The sequence below is a fragment of the Mauremys reevesii genome, linkage group 6 (assembly GCF_016161935.1).
Source record: "Mauremys reevesii isolate NIE-2019 linkage group 6, ASM1616193v1, whole genome shotgun sequence".
Taxonomy (NCBI): domain Eukaryota; kingdom Metazoa; phylum Chordata; order Testudines; family Geoemydidae; genus Mauremys; species Mauremys reevesii.
The window spans coordinates 116,774,376-116,787,597 of record NC_052628.1 but is presented as its reverse complement, the minus strand read 5'-3'; positions in this window follow the sequence as shown (position 1 = coordinate 116,787,597).

The following is a 13,222-nucleotide window of genomic DNA, read 5'->3' as shown; positions in this document are numbered from 1 at the left end:
AGCAGCTCTGGATTTATTTTTTGACACACTAGAACAATGGTTGGAAGGTCACACATTGTGCCACATAGCAGATGGGAGTTGCAAGCAGAGAAATACATTGGTATGGTGCCATCTAGTCACTGATAATTATGCTCCTTAATATCTTGTTTGTTTTCATCCTGGTATGACACTTGTTTAGTGCTCTTCAATGTTTCTGCCCTTTGATGGGAGAAAGTGAGAGACCGAGAAGTAGAGATGAACTGAAAAGACCATTTTGCAATTTTAGTCGTGTTTCAAAAGTGCTCAGCAGTTGCCTAAATCTCCTCACACTGAAGTCAATGTTGAATGCTATTTTACCAGCAGCTGTTTAAACTGAAGGTAAAGCCCGTATGATTAATAACCGGTATAGCACAGAGCCGCTCAGTGGAGAGCTTTGCAAGAGAAGAGCAGATTGAATGCGATTGTAGATTCTCAATCAAGCTTTTAAAAACAAAGGAAGATATTTGTTGCCTACCTGTACAAGGGAAAAGTTGAGGCTTCTTTTTTTAAGTGATGGGGAAGATTGTCTACCCGAGAGCCATCATCAATATATAGACCACTTCTGAGCAGGAGGGTAAGGGACAGGTGATCTGGATTATCTTCTCAGTTCTGCCACAAATTTCATGTGACCTTGTGCAATACACGCAGCCTATCCTTCCGAAAAAGGATGGATAATGATGCCTGCTAACAGTGGATGGCATTAAAAGGTCGGCAGTTACTGGAGTGCTCCCTATGCTTACACAAGAAAATAGCAGCATCTCTGATACCACAATTCGGTAACTCTGTGTATACGTTCACTTCTAGATGGTGACCACTTACATCCCACTAAGATGTTGTGACAATTAATACTGGGATTTTCGGAGAAGCCTAATTCATCAATGTTTGCAAAGTTCTCAGAGATCCTCAACTTGAAGAAGCTATAAAGATGCAAGCTCCTGTGTCATACAGCCCCCTCCCTGTAGTTACTGCAATTCATGGATAAAGGCTCTGAAACAGGATGGAAATGTCTCCTAGTAATTAGAGATGCACTTGAACTAAAATCCCAGTTCCACTTTGAAATGTTTGAAATCAGAGTCAGTATGTGGAACTGAATTTCACAGACAATTCCTCTTGCTGTCCTGGGTTCAGCCAAAACCCCAGATCCAAACAGCCTTGAGATCTAATTTTTAGGTCTCAGCCCCATCTCTACACGTAACACAAGCAGCAGGATTCCCAGGACAGCAGGCATATTTTTACTAGTGCATCTGTCTGTGACCAAGTATCCGGAAACTTCTTTGTCAACTGAAAGCAAGTTGTAGCCCTGATCCTTCACTGGGCTCTATTAATGAAGACAATCAAGTCAATGGTGCATAACCTCAGCAGCTGCAGATCAGTGTAACTCCACTGCTATGTTGATTTACATGAGACAAGAATCTAGCTCAATAGGTCTCTGGTTTAGTGGTCCTGATGAAGGACTGGGATTTATAAGAAAAATCCATAATAGATGATTGTACCAATCTAGCAAGTGTTTTGACTAGATTATGTGGCATATCCATTTTCAGAAGAGGCAGGAAATGGTATGTGCCTTTTTAGATGCACCCTTACATACAACTCAGCATCTGTACTGAACTCTTACCTGGATGAACTGGGCCTGCAAGCATGTGATTTAATTTTACTGTAGATTAAATATTGACTACAGAAGAGTGTTACTCTCTGCTGACGCCTTGATGAATGATATAGCCTGATGCTTAAATTGTTAGGTTGGCTGGTTTCTTTAAAATTACTTTGAAAGGAGTGGGGGAAGAAAAAACACTTGCAAGGAAAATTATAATGAATGGCATATTACTGTGAACATTGCCACATTTTCTCTCCTTATGTGCTAATTTGATGTGGGAAATATGATGATTTGTGTGCTGCACATAACTAATTTGTGTGCCTTTCAAAGCTTTTTGTTGAACAGACAGGCTGGGATTAAAACTATTAATCCAAACATATTATAGAACAGAATAGCTGGTTCTCTCTGGGTACCCTTATACAGGACAGACAAAATTATAGGCATTTTGTTAATTTAAAAAATGTAAACATATTGGAATGAACATGCAGAGCCAGATTCTCAGCTGGTGTAAATTGGAAGTTAGTAGAACTACACTGGTTTACAGGCTAGCTTAGAATGTGGTTTAGAGTTCATAGACCAACTTTTCACTGTAGCACTGGTGACAACAAAAAGCTCTCAGGCTGCAAAAAAACAAAAACAAAAAAAAATAGGGAACGATACATTTTTTAAACTGCTTCATGGAAGAATTAGTTGCTCAGTTTTCATACATTAGATGTGGGATTAGATGTTTGCTCACTGTTTTGAGAACATACGTGCTGAATTTAGAGTGAGTAGAACATCAATATTTCCTGTAGGAACGTTGGAGGCAAATGCCTATCACGTTAATGTAGCGCCAGGTCTAGTTACAAGACAAGATCTTGTGTCTGTCAATATAGTCAAAGGTGTGAAGTGCAAAAGAGAAGGCAACCTGGAAAACTAGGAATGTTTTAAATCAGGAACTTTCTTCTTCAAAAGGATCAATCCAGGAAGGTACTGAATAACTCCTGATGGTGGTCAACACCTGCAACTCACACTGAAGTCACTGGGATTTGATAGCTATCAGTACCTCCAGAAGACTCTCAGCACCGTGCAGGGTTGAGCCCAAAATGATTTTTTATAGCCCAGACCGAGGTGTCATATGCATCCTTGCAACAGCACTTATGATGCTAAGAAGAGCTTTGTGTGGTTCAAAAGCTTGTCTCACCAACAGCAGTTGGTCCAATAAAATATATCACCCACCTTGTCTCTCTAGCACTTCGTTAATTATTCAGGAGACTAAACCAGAAACATTTTAGCTTCATTAACTCTATTTGCAGCGGATATTGCGATTGGTGATTCCAATGGTCACGTCTAGGCATGATTGTATAAGTTGCACTATCCATTCTGCTGGTCAGCCAGATGTGATGGATCTCCCCTGAGTAGTAGCATTAATATTTATAGTAAAGCCCAAAGGGCATAATCAGGGCCTGAACATGGTAGGTGCTGGACACACACAGGGCCACACTTCCTGCCCCAACAACCAATATTTCATTGCTTTACTATCTGATATTTTTCGAACTAAGATAACCTGGAGAGCCACTAACATTAAAGAGCCTCCAAAGTTATATGTTTGGGCTCTCCCTGCCTCTCTGAAACCCAGGGAGACACAATTGCCCATAGCGCTTATTTTGTACATCAGTGTTGGTGGCGTTGAACGTATGGACAGCAATCACCGTAGGCATTTGATAGATATGCTAATTCATTTGTTTTCCAGTCTGAGAGCTATGCAGTTTTTAGGTCACTGCCAACTACTTTCTGTCAAGCACAGAATCCCCCTCCCACAGAAAAAAAAACCCCTCTCACAAGAAGGTGCTGTGAGGGCTGGAGAACATCACAATGTTTTCACGTTGCTCTGGTCAGAATCAAAAGCAAACTATATGCACTTTTTTTCCCCCATTTATTTTAATCACTTCAGTGCATGATTTCAATGCTGTCCCACTGCTGCTTGCTCATCCATATGCAGTGGGCAGAAGGAGTGTAACATACCAAATAGATCTCCATGAAAAAAAAATGAAATATTTAATGACATAGAATGGAATATTTAGTAGTTCACCATTTTCTTTTTACAGCTTCAGCAAGTAGTCAGTGCATGGAATACCAGGAGATACTCTAATAATAGTATTTACCAAGAGGGGTGAGTTGTTTGGCTAGAGGCCCAGCCTTATCAGCATTTAAGGGCCTCTTACATTGTCCAAAGCTCAACTTGGTTACAGTCATAATTAGGTTCTCTCTATACTATAAATTAAAACAGTGATCTTGTCAGGCCATGGTCTGCTGATAGTTGTCATTGTAGATTAATCATAGAAGATTAGAGTTGGAAGATCTCAGGAGGTCATCTAGTCCAACCCCAACTAAATCATCCCAGCCAGGGATTTCTCAAGCCGGGCCTTAAAAACCCTTAAGGATGGAGATCCACCACCTCCCTAGGAAAACCATTCTAGTGCTTCACCACCCTCCTAGTGAAATAATGTTTCCTAATATCCAACCTAGATCTCCCCCACTGCAACTTGAGATCATTGCTCCTTGTTCTGTCATCTGCCACCACTGAGAAGAGTTGAGCTTCATCCTCTTTGGAACCCCCCTTCAGGTAGTTGAAAGCAGCTATCAAATCCCCCCTCATTCTTCTCTTCTGCAGACTAAATAACCCCAGTTCCCTCAGCCTCTCCTCATAAATCCTGTGCCCCATCCCCTAATCATTTTTATTGCCCTCCATTGGGCTCTCTCTAATTTGTCCACATCCTTTCTATAATGGGGGGCCCAAAACCAGACACAATACTCCAGTAGTGGCCTCACCAGTGCCAAATTGAGGAGAATAATCACTTCCCCTCAATCTGCTGGCAACACTCCTACTAATGCAGCCCAATAGGTCATTAGCCTTCTTGGCAACAAGGGCACACTGTTGCCTCATATCCAGCTTCTCGTCTACTCTAATCCTGCTGAAGAGGACCCAGGAACTGCCTCTTAACCAGTCAGTTTAAAATTGCTCCATTTAAAATTCCAGTCACTATGTTTTTCAACGTTAATCCTGATTTTTGAGATCTGGATTCCAGAGGGGAAAAAAATCAGGTTTTGGTGGGGATTAATGCTAAAAACAGTGTTAGTTCCTCCCTGAATTAGTAAATCATGTTGCTGGGCCCAGTTGTTAATAAATCTGCCTGGAGTAGGCAATCCAGTTGTGCAACCTGCTCAACATGCCACTCAAGTAGGGGGCTCACAGCTGTCCATATCACTGGCCAAAATGGGAGGAGTTTCTTTTTTTGGTCACCCTCTACAAACGGGCCTCTAAGGAAGCCTGATGGGAGTTTACAAGTGCCAAGGTTGGCTGCATTGCAAAAGGAAAAGGGTGTCCATACTGCTGTTGGCCTTCTGGGCATGAATCCCCCTTCTGGAATTGTGGTTCCCTTGGATTCATGGTCTGACTCACTTTCTTATTATACAGAGTCTTCAGGTGAAATAGCCTTCACTGATGTGATTCCATAATGTGAAAAGTTAAGAAATTATGCTTAAATAATACATTAAAAGCAAATCTATTCTTTACTAATAGATTTTTATTTCATGTATTATTCTTCAATATGACCTTTCCAAAGGGCAGGGTTTATCTTGTTTGGCTAAAGTACCAAATTCATTGAATTTTTAAAAATGTTGTAAATTTCAGAATGTACAAGAGTGTGCAATTACAGACAAACAAATCTGATCAGAAGAATGTCACCTAAAAAAGGTAATTTTAAATCTGTTGAACAAGGTATTGAGCAGTACTCTGGTGGACACAAAGAAACACATTATGTAAAATTTTCTGCACTAAGCAAAAGGCTTAAATTGCCTGAAATATGACATTGACTGATGCATAAGAATGAGGGCTTCCATGAAGAAACAAGATCATTACAGCTTTGTCTACTGAGCGAGCCTTCAATCAATACACGAACAGTGTAATTCATTAAAATCAGCAGCATTGAGCAGTTCATGTAAACTTATTTTTGTTGCACCTGACAACTAACTGTCTAGATAAACTGCACCTCACACAAAGCACCTCAGCAGTATACAATGTCCATTAGGTTTGTCCAGATTTTATAAAGAAATTAAGCACATGGAATTGAAACTAATGTAACTATACTTTCTCAGATTTGTCAGGCTGGTGTATGGTACTCTGGATATTCCAATTAATTGGCAGGCCTCTTGATTTCAAGAGAGAAAATTGGAAGGTGGGGTGTGTGATTCTAATCTCTTACACCAGTGCAAGTTAGGATCAATTCTACTGAGGTCACTGGAGATTCAAGAGTGAAAGTGACATCAGAACTAAACCCTTTGAATTCAATAACCATAATTAAGATGAGAACTTTCTCTGCAACATGCTTGATCCAAACATCCCTCTGCAGAGCTTATGTTGAGGTTTGTGGAGTCACTCAAAAAAAAAAGATACGCCAGTTTCTGGAAGGGGGCTTTCCATGTAAACACTAGGGAGTGTGCAAACACTTAATCCAAACTGAAAGTGTTACTGGAAAATGGATGCTGTATTTCATGCACAGGCGGCTGAACTACAGCGATGGGTACAGATCTAAAGCAAGTTGAGGTCCTCCTGCTTGAAAGATACTATATGGTTGTAGGTTTATTCCAACATATTTCTGTGTCCTGCAAGTGTTTGCCTAGGACCGGAAATGCACTGCCAATCCAAGGCTGGGCTTTCCATGTTGTCTAGTCACTGTAACTTTAAATTTGTTCTTCCTTTGGACTCTTTCCCCCATAAGTCTAATTGGGAGAATCTGCATACAGGTCTGGAGCTATATTATTAAAATGAATGCCTTATTCACATTAGAAGAATGCCTTGCTCACTCACTGCTATGCTGCTGGAGAGGGACGAGCAGCCTGCATCTGCGTGTCCAAGCAGGGCTGGAATTGCAGGACTAGGGGCCTAACTCCACTCGAAACAAGTGCCACACATTTGCATTAGTAGAGTGACACAAAATTATGCACATGTTCAAAATATGATGGTGAATTCTTTGTGGGCAACTCATCTTGGCTCCCCCCTTACATTCACGTACAGATCTAAGGGGCTTCTCATACTTGGCATTCCCTCAGCGGGGTTGAGCTATGCCCACACGGACAAGGCTTAGCTCCTTATGTCTAGCCCACTGGGGTCCATACAAATGGTTCACCCTGGTGGGGTTAAATGCTCCCCCTACATTCTGTTGCTCCACTCTGGCTGGGTCACATTGGGAGAGGAGGGAAAAAAAGGTGGTGGTACCTTCCAACGCTCCATCCACTTGTGGCACCAAATGAGAAGTCACTCGTTGTAGATTATCCCTCTCCTTTCTAACCTGCTTTGATCAACAGTGAAATAGTTAGCAACAGTGTTGACATTCTTGTCCTCGGGGTATTGGAATTAGCACTCCAGTGAGGGTGAACAAGATGGTCCCAACATCTCTGAGTTATTTCAGAGTCCACGAAACAAACTCGGGCAGAGTGCTCCATCGCTTCACTTGCTTTACATTTGAAAGCTTTTCTTCCATAGACTCACTCTTTAAAGAAAAAAGAAAGCTCAGAGTCTGGAGAACAAGAATGGCAAGCTCAAAAATAGCAACGGCACAGACCCAGTGCCACCACGCCAAGTTGGAGGTCTGCGTCAGTGAATGTTGAATGCAGTGTAATTGATAGCAGTTGCATTTTATTCAGAAACTTACAAAAGTAGGAAACAATTTTCTTTAAAATGTCAAGGTGATTCTAAAAACCACAGCACTAAGAGAAGCAAAACTATTGGCTTCAGAGATAACATTTCAAGAGCTCCACAGACTGTCTTACAGGACAAAGACTAGAAGAGACACTCTAATATAATCATGAACCTCACCCCTGGATTCTTCTCCTACCAGACTTGTTTGTCATCTTGGCTGATTCAATGAAAATATGAGACCGGATTCTGCACTCAGTTACACTGGTGTAAATCTGGAGTAACTGATGTTAGTGAAATATCTTTGCATTTGCACCAGTGTGAAAGAGCTCAGAATCTGACCCTTAATGGCGCGGTCAGTATTCTCACCAGCAGAAAGAAAGGTGTGACTCCCAACTGTATACTGAAATCAGGCTAGTGCTGATGTGTTATGATGTGGACAGCATGCTGTATCTATCAATTTGCAGTGCTTCTCGAATGCAGATAAGCAGTTGACTTTGCAAAGCCTACAAGATCATTTTGACCAAATTCCCATGTAAAGGCAAGACTGCAGCTAAAAAGCGATTTATTCTTGTTTTAATTACTTGTGCAAATCCATTGGGTTTTTCTTTTTTTGCCAAAAAAAAATCAGTTTTCCCAAAGACTTCCAACTTGAAATGCACAGATACTCTTAGTAATAAAATAGACTTACAAGGAAAAAGTAATGCTTGGTAGGATTTATTCCATTAGAAGAGTGGAAAATAGTGAAAATTGCCTGGGCCAGATTGTATCTCGAGTCACAGCTCTGTGTAAGGGAGGCGTATAACATGTAGCCCAGGAAGCATGGTGACTCCGAGACATTCCTTTCAGGCATTATACATTCATTTCTCAACTTTGGTCCAGTGAGGTCATAGTTTGCTGCTGGCCCATATCAGCAAATCACTACCCTTGGTGGCCAGCATATTTGAGGGGACACAGCCAAGGTCCCAGCCACTTCCCTCCTCTCTCCACACAGTTCCCACCCAGGGAGCAAGGGAGAGTAGCATTCCTGTTTAAACTTCTGCATTTGGACCTAAAGCCGGGGAAGCTCACGCAGGTGTTTGACAGGAATTCTTCTTCCTTCTTGCGCCCACTACAAACAAGTAGTCCAAGTCGTAATCTAGATTTTTCAACTAATTTGCCTGTACCTCATTTTCCCCTACTGTAAAATGGCATTAATCTCTCCTTGCAAATGGCTTTTAGACCATGTAAAGTGCAAAATGTCCATTATTACATATGAGATGCCTCTTAGTTATTGATGTTCTTTGTTGTCTTTGATTTCAGTGGATTCTCAGCACAGCATTCCAAATGATGGAGCGTATCTTGAGGTAAAAACCTTGAAGCCCCCATCTACCCCACGATTCCACAATAGCGTCACAATATTTTCATCTCTGTGGGAGTGAAATAAGCTGCTAGCTCACAGATCCTGAATTTATTGGAGAAAACCAATGTAGTTTCTGGGTCCAGTATATTCAAGGATGTTTTTATACCTAGGGGAGGATGAAATGTGTCTTCAAGTCCCATAATCCATATTCTGGAGAGAAGGAAGAGTGATGTAAACAATGCTAAGATCAGAGAACAAGGGGGAAAGAATGCTCTTATGATTAGTTCATGGAACTTGGAGTGAGAGGGATCTGGGTTCTCCCACACACTTCCTGTATGAGCTTGGATGAGCTGCTAAACCATGCCTTGTCTCAGTTATCTCCATTTTACAGATGAGAAAAATCAAATTTGCCTACCTCAGAGCTATTCCAAGGCTAAATTAATGCTTGTAAAATGACTTGAGATTCTTGGATAGACACTGTAGAAGTGCATATTATTCTGACAGGTTGGCTTCATAGCCTAAGGGCTTGATTTTAATTTGTTTTTGCTGAGCAATTGCATATCATATTGCCTTCAGCTGAAGTTATGGGAACTCAGCAACTCTAATAATCCATCCCTAAATGCCCATCTAACACACTCTGCCTGCAAATATGTAGAATCAGGCTCAGTCTGGTTAAGAAATTCAAATGACACTGTAAATAAATGAGGTATATTTTTAAAGTGGCCCAGTTCCTAAAGGTTATGTTCAGATCACAGTGAATGTTTGAAAATTGAAAGTATTCACCCAAAAGTACTTGTAGCTAAACTGTTTGTGATATTTGAATAATCAGGTCAGTCATGTTCTCTAAATAAGAAATCCAAATTGTGACTGAGATCAATGTATAATTCATTTAGATGTGAATGATAAGAACATAAGAACACAGACTTGCTCTGTTGGATCAGACCCATGATCCCTCTAGTTTGTTCTCAACAGCCAGCGCCAGATGCTTCCAAGGAAGATGCAAAAAAAAAAAAAAAACCTTCCTAATCTGTAGGGGTTAGAGATTGTCAAATTCTGAAGCATTAGGTTTAATATCACTTTCAGAATTTGTTAAACATTAACTATTCTAACTAGAATATCCAGTTAACCATATAAATGTCCAATCCCTTTTTGAATCTTGCCAAGATACTCGCCTCAGTGGCGTTCCACAGTGTAATTACACAGGGAAAACAGAAGCTCCACTCTACCTTCTCTAGACACCATAATCATCACTTTTTTACAGTAAAACAATCCTTGTCTGAGAGTTTCCCCATGCCCCTAACTCGCCTTGTGACCCTTCTCTGAACTCCCTCTAATTCTGCAATATGGTTTTTGACACAAAGCAGCCAATACAGCACAGTCCTCTAGATGAGAGCTCACAGTTGATTGATAGAATGACAATATTTTCTGTTTTAGTCTCTGTCCCATTCCTTCTGCATCTTGTTTGGTTTTGTGACCTCGGCTGCACACTGAGCTAAGGTTTCCATTGACAGTCCCCAGTGATGCCCAGGCCCCTTCGCTGAGTTGATGCAGTTAATTCACAACACTGTCATGCTCCAGACTAGCAGCTGCAATAATGTAGGCAGCAGCAAATAGGGCCCTTCTCCCCCTGCACCATAAGTAGCATTCTGCTTACCTGCCCAATTACAGTATTTGGATTATGTAATGCACATTTCATATTGGTGCTATGATTAAAGACTTCTTATTGTCATTACAGAGCTTAATTTGTGCATTGGATGTACGTGACATGAGGCATTACTCACCCCCCCTTACACAAAGCCTGATTAGATAGCAGGAGTTAGGAGGATGAAATTGACAACTCTCCAATCGGAAGGACAGGTCACAGGTCTGCAGTGCAAGCCATTGGTAGTTGCCACTCCCACCTGTTTGCTGGGGGAGTGTACTTTTGATGAAGCCTATGGCAGTAGAGTTGCTTGTGCTTTCTGTCAGTTATTGCAGGCTGGCCTTAAGATGAGTCCGTGGTCAGTCCCATTTTTATATTTCCTAATTCAAGGCCAACTTTTCAGCCCCAACCTGTTCTGCTTTGAGGATTTCAGTTTATAACTATGACCTTACCATTGGCTCACAGGTATTTTGATGCAATCCATGGAGAAACTCCATTAAACTAGCTGAATAACTCCACTGGTATTTACTTAAAATATCATACTCTAATTCCACAATCTTGCCATTCAGATTTGCTTATACAGTGCTGCACAAACTCTGTTTATCAGTATTTAACCTACAGTGGTGTCTTCCTTATTTACACAAATTCTCTATGTACTACAGTAGGGCAAATGCATTAGCATTAGGCTACTCATGAAAAAAAAAATATACTGCCAGAGACTTGCATTTGCATGGAATGTCACTGACATGGAGTCAGATTCTGCTCTCAGTAGTGCCGGTGTAAATCTGAAGGAACTCCTTTATTTCCACTGCTTGCATCCGAAGAAGTGGGTATTCACCCACGAAAGCTCATGCTGCAAAACGTCTGTTAGTCTATAAGGTGCCACAGGATTCTTTTCTGTTCCTTTATTGGAGTGATCCTGGGCTTACACCATTGCAATGGAGATCAGAATCTGGCCCCATGCATACATTTGCTCTCACTACTGTATCTTACACTCGTTACTGTATGCCACGTTCATCCAAATAGAAGGAGCCTCACAATAACTGTCAAGAGGAACTAGCTGGCTTTAAGTAGCCAGCAGAAGCTTTGCCAGTGTGTGTGTTCATTGTCAGGGCCCTTCTGTGGCTTCAGTCACAGATGGCTGATGAAGCAACTTTGCTATAGGTTGCAGAGGATCACGTGGCTGGTACCGATCAACTGCACTCTGACATTCTTATTATTCCTCTGTCATTACTGGCTTTGGGAGTCAGTGTTATTTAACGCTGGGCTCCCATTGCCCCCCAGACCACCCACATATGCAAAAAAAAATTAAGAGCCAAATAATCTCGCTGAGTCATGCTTACATACGAGTAGCATCATTCACATCAATGGGGGGGTTGTTACTTAGGCCTGAGTCCTGTAACTCACATGCACAAGCATTTACTTTATGTACCTGAGTAGTTCTATTGAATTTACTCAGGTGAGTAGAGCACATGCAGAAGCGTTTGCCGCCTCATGACCCTTCATGCTATTCTGCATGAATAAAGATTGCAAAATCCAGCATTAAATGGTAACACACATGACTTGGCCTTTATTTCCCGAATTTAACCTCCCCTCCAGTTTTGTTTCAGGATGTAAATTCCAATCTTACGGCAGAAAAAAAATTCATCACAGTATAAAATTAGAGTAAAATGTAGAGCAAAAGAGGCATTCAACTGTCATCTTGAAAGGTCTCTCTCTCTACTCCCTAGCCTATTCCTCTTAATTTCTCTCTCTGCCATTACTTATTTAGTTTGGTAACTATATTATTTAACTGAGTAAAGTGTTTCGGGATCCAGCTTGTATGATAAATGCTATATAAAATACATTTGTCGTTTGCTCCATTTCCCCGTGGAATGAAAGGTCCCTCTTCTGTTGGCACATATAATTTTGCCGTGTTTCCAATGTCGCTCATGGTTCCTTTAGAACCAAAAGTACTGACCTTGACAATAATTCAGTGTTTTAGTTCTGGAGGGAAATGTTCCACTTTCTTTACGCTGTCCCCAAATATTGGACATCAACCCCCATTTCTGTTAAGTAAATGCCTCAGGATTAAGGGTTTGCTCCCAGGTCGCTATGATATTGAGAGCAATTTTGCTGGAATGCGTCACCGTCAAAGAGTCTGATCCAACCCTGACTGAACAGGGGGGGTGTCTTTCCATTTGCTTCCAAAGGAGTCAGATCAGGCTCTAAAATACTTTTAGCTACAGTTATAAACATGGACACAATAAAGAAAAACCCAACAGTGAATGTCTCTGTGATGTCCACCCCCATGGGGCTGGAAGGGGTTAAGGTGGCCAGGCTGGCCAATTAACCCAGTAAGGTGCACCTGGAGGAGAAGCCAGGCAGGTGGGAGCTGATTGATTAGGAACAGCTGTGCTGGAACAACAGGGGGGAGGGGAGGCTGCAGCTGGGAAAAGGCAGTCAGCTCATCCCTGGGAAGTGGGATCTGTGTTTGCAAGCTGCAGGGAAGTAGGCTGCAGCCATTTCCTGAGTGAAGGGAGTTGGTAGGTTAGAAAACCCAGAATGGGGGGAAGCCAGATAGGAAGAAAGCCAGGGAAATGACAGCAAGGGGTAGGATGGTACAGAGACCTTGGGTGCTTGTTATATGGTCCCTGGGCTGAAACCCAGTGTAGAGAGTGGGTCTGAGTTCCCTGCCAGCCTCTGGGAAGTGGCAAGGGTGTTGGAGACACCAGCCAGACAAATTCCCTGGAAGGGGAGGACCCTTGTGCCTAGCGGCTGTAGGGACCTGGCAGCAGCTTCCTGGGAACCACAGTAAACACTGCCGGTGTTACCCAGGGTTTTCAGAACCCCCAACAGGGGCAACTTAATTATTTCACTCCAGGTGGTGTAAGGAATAAATCAACAGAAACACAGCATTTCTGTCTGATAAGATTAATGCAAGTAAGTGTGCTGTATCTAAAACTACAG